Here is a 4,954-nt window from a genome sequence, read left to right as displayed (position 1 = left end):
CAATTAAGTTTATTTCATAATCATAATCAATAGCTCCGATTCTTATCTTTGAATGACATTGAGATATAACATCTTATTTATCTATTCTGTCATTGGTATTGAAGTTAATAATTTATGCTTTTTAAAATATGGAAACCAATTGCAAAAAGGAATTTTTCTCAGGTTTATTTATATTTCTTATTGGAATATGTATTTTCCATAGAATACAATTGTTTTATATACTGAATTAAGATGATACATGCTTTCTAATCTGCTTATGGAATTTTTGGTCTGATTTTACTAGTATTGTTTTTTAACACACACACACACACACACACACACACACACACACACACACACACACAATATCAGAATTTACCAAGTGACAGTCAAATCACAGCATCAGCTTAGCTCCTGAACATCTAGTAATCTGACCTCTAGGCTGGGAATCACAACATCTAGAGTAGTCCTAGAACAGCTGTTACTATTAGGGGGCCACAGACTGGTGATTATTCAGTGTACAAAGCAGGACGCCTCAGTATGCTCATTCTTGCTCCTGGGCCTGAAAAGTTTCTGGAAAAGTGCTGGTCCCTTTTGTAGGATGAAAGTTTAGAAACACTGTTTCTACTGTCAATGAAGAAATTATCTATAGAAGTAACAACAAAGTAACTTGCTGGCAAGAGTGAAGTGACCAAAAAGCAACAGGGAAAACTTTCTACAAAACACTTCTTAAAACTCTAGAGTCAAACAAAATGGTCCTCCTCACAATGGGGTAGTCCTCCTTGTTAACAGGAAAATTCTTCTGTAAGGCTCCCTACTTAGGTAATGCTAACTTGTGGCAAATTGACATGAAAACCAACTATAAAAAATGTGTTACATTTTAAAAATATAAGTCAATGTTTGTGTTAAATATTTAGTTCACTGTGTAAAATACCCAACAGACACAATGTAACTATAGGAATTACTTGGTTTGTCTCATGGCTTCAGTCCATAGTCCTTTACTCCATGGACCTCAGGCCTGTTATGAGGCAAAACCATTTAACCTCCACGGTGGTTGGAGCATGGGGCAGAGTCTATGACCATAATGTTGGACTGGAGTCAGAGAGCAGGAAAGGAGACCAATTGTAGATCTTAAAGCCATGCCTCTAATGGCCCACTTTTTCCACAATAACCCCTCTCCCAAAAAAGCATCAGCAGCTGGGGACTAAGCAGTCATAACTGTGTGAAGAACACTTCATATTCAAACAATAGCATTTTAAGTTAAATTATAAAACATTCCATGACCTGTGTTGAAATCCAGTATGTCTGGATTTCAAAGGCTTTGCAATCCCAATGGATACAATACAGAAAAATAAATAAAGCAATGCTTAGACAAATGGAAGAAAACATTATAGCCAGCATTGAGCTCTGGATGAGTTAATGGCAATGAGCAAAAACTGACATGGGACAGACCACAGAAGTTCCAGTCTGCGGTGTCTAAATGACTTTCTGATTCCCTAGAAACTCAAGCAACATGTACAAAACTTCTGAAATTTTATAGGCAAGGGCTTGGGGCTTCTCGTTACTTCTGCTTTGGGGCTTTAAGGAAACTATGACACATAGTCTCATAGAGACTGTGGCAGCATGTCTACAGCCTGCATAGGTTCAAGTCAGACAGGGTTCCAGACCAGAGAGAAAGAAGTGGCCTAGAGCTCCCATCTCAAATCAAGACGATATCTCTAACTGATAGCCCCTTGCAAAGGAAAAAATAGTTTTCTCCAATGGAGGCTTACAGGACAAACAATCTATATCAAACTAACTGGTACAAAAAACCCTCAGTGGTATTTATTTAGATTTTTAATAATTTCTTTAAAATTGCATTGTCTCAAGAATTATTTAATCTTCTTTTGGTCCTTAGCTTGTATATTACAGATTCTGATAATGTAGTTTTATGGTGTGTGTGTGTGTGTGTGTGTGTGTGTGTGTGTGTGTGTGTGTGTGTGTGTAAGAGAGAGAGAGACAGAGGCGGAGACAGAGACACAGAGAGAGAGACACAGAGAGAGACAGAGGGACAAAGAGACAGAGACAAACAGAGACAAACAGAGACAGAGACAGAGACAGAGAGAGACAGAGACAAAATCAGAGTCAGAGACAGAGAGAATATGCTTTTTTACTGTTTTCTGTTTTTGTTTAGGTTTGGTTTGGTTTTGGTTGTTTGCCTTATATTTCCTAAAAAGAGAAAAAGAAGGCTGAAAATAGAATGGGTGGGAAAGTGAGGATGTTCTGGGAGGAGGTGAGGAAGAGAAAATTATGGTTAGAAAATATTATATACGTAGAGCGCTTGCCTAGCAAACGCAAGGCCCTGGGTTCGGTCCCCAGCTCCGAAAAAAAGAAAAAAAAAAGAAAATATTATATACTAAGCTTTACTTTCAATAGAAATAAAATAAATTAAAAAAACAAATCTTAAAAATTGTTTCATTAAATCAAGTTCTTTGAACCAATTATTAGCAGTGTCATGTTGCAGTATATCTCCATCCCAAAAAGCCCATTAAAAAAACCACAACTCAATATGAATACAGGCTGCATGCTTAGATTGGGCAGATCTACCACTACACTACTATATTCCCCAGCTATGAGATCCCTTATAACTTGCAGTTTCTTCAGTTCTGCTCCATTTTCCTTCCACCTCCTTCTCCTCAGTCTTCCTCTCTGTCCTTCTTTGCCTCATTCTTCTCTGGCTCCCTCTCCTTCTCTCCCCAAAACTTTATAGCTCCACCTCTCTTCCACTGCCAAATCACTAGCTTTTGTCTTTAAGTTAAAATGGGGAGAAGATTCACCTGAAGTCACCAGAGTACATGATCCATACCTTCTCCCAGGCAGTCCCTCCTGGGGAAACAGAATTAGCATCAAAATAAAAGCAGCACCAGGGCAATCCATATTTCCTCTCTTTTTGGTCCAATTACAATTCTGTTTTCTCTCAGATATAAGTTGAGTACAACTATTACCATTATGCAATTTATAAAGTACAAGATACACTTAACACCAGTCCATCAATCTTGTCTATTAAATAAAGCACCCTGCTCTCTATCCTAATTAAAACACAATTCTACACCTGACTTACACCCTGGTTTTAGATTGTATGCCATTTGAAAAGCATTCCGTCAAATCTATATCATCTTTCTCAATGCTAAACAGCTTGGATTGGCTCTGAGACCACAACCAGTCTTCAACCCTGTCAAAAATCCAAGAGTGACTAATATTACCTGAAAATATGAAAATCATTAAAGCATAGCTTCCAAAACTTAGCCCATTTATCGACAGCTGATCACACGGACAGTCCCTCATTCTTCAAAATGTTGGAGCATCAGTTTTTAGCTTTCTGGCCCAGAATCACCTGACAGACCTTTGTAATGCAGAATTTTGAAGGACTGATTATTATCCTGTATTGGCAGAGAGTATCAGTTGACTATTCCCCAGTATGTCCTTTTTCTGGACAGTACTTTGCCTGTATATCAATTTAAGTAATTCTTGCCTAGTGGCTGTCTCGCCACAACTGTAAAAACTCTATTGATGCTCAATTTCTTCTTGGAGTCCAAGAAAGGGGTGCTGTCGGGAGCAGGTATGTCTCTAGTCAAATGATCTTTAACAAAGAAATAACCATAAATACCATATTCTGTGGACCTCTGACACTTTGGAAGACTATATACACAAGGCATTTCTGAACTGTTCAGCCTTGACTACTCTCAGCCATTTCTAATTGAAATATATCAAAAAACACCCTTTAAATTAACTCAGAACCATCTGTTTGTTATCTGGCTCTTAAATCATATTGCTTAATCATCTAAAAACAGTTTATAACGGTAGTTATAGAAGGACTGGGCTTAAGTCTTTTGTGTGTTGTATAGGCATAATGTCTATATGAGAGTAAGAATACTAATCCCAATTTATATCAATAAGATATTCATACCAATGAAAACCTTAAAGTTGTATCAAATAAATTCTGTATTAATTTAAGAGAATGTATAGCTATGCAATGTTTTGTTTAAGAGTAAATTTGATCACCAATCCCTATTTGTCTATTTCTCTAACTTCGATATTACTACATTCCCCCTTTCTCTTCCATCCCCTTTCCCTTTACTTAAAAAGGAAGGATAGAGAAGAGGAAAGGAAAGGTAGAAATCCCTGAGTTTAAGCTGTCTAGTTCCCTCCCTGTCCAAAGTCACATTTGTAAAGTATCCCTTAAAATGACAACATGCCTATAATTCATAAAATAACCAGAACCATCCACCCTAACATATGGAACTGGGATGATGATCTTTTTCTACTTCCTGCTGAATTGGAGTGAAGAATTCCCTGCTAGGGCCCTGAGGGTAGTAGGAAAATTGAGAAGAGCAAATGAACAAATGAAAGAAAGATTAATTTAGGAATATTTGAAATAGAAGAAACTACAGAAAATATAGCCTAATGTTTATGACAAGTGAAATGAATAATTTCTATATGTTTGCACATATATAGAATTCTGTTTAATTTCAATTCTTGATGCCCACAAACAAAAGTTATACTGAGCCTAATAATTGTGGATATAAGGAGTCAACTATTATTTAGTTAAATAAAGTAAAAGAAGCTTGATATAGAAAACAGACAGTATTTCTGCAAAGAATAAGGATTTCCAAATGCAGCATTTAAATTAGACTCTGGCTGGGTCATTTATTTGAAAGGTACAATAGTAAGCAAAATATTTTAATATAGAAAAATGCATTATTCTCATGTGTAATATTAAAACAAAACTTTTTAAGTATTCTTATTATGGTTAACATTTAAAATATTGTAAAGCACTAGGCAGAGAAAATTAATAGACTTTGATATGCATAACAAATTCCGGCAATTATTTCCTAATGTCTTAGTCATCCATGAACAATGATTCTTTATGGATAATGGGTTATTCTTCAATAAAATATAGAAATAGCTGTTCCTAACATCAAAAACATTTAGATTG

This window comes from Rattus rattus, chromosome 10, assembly GCF_011064425.1.
Source record: "Rattus rattus isolate New Zealand chromosome 10, Rrattus_CSIRO_v1, whole genome shotgun sequence".
NCBI classification, from domain to species: domain Eukaryota; kingdom Metazoa; phylum Chordata; class Mammalia; order Rodentia; family Muridae; genus Rattus; species Rattus rattus.
Note: the sequence above shows the minus strand (reverse complement) of the source record.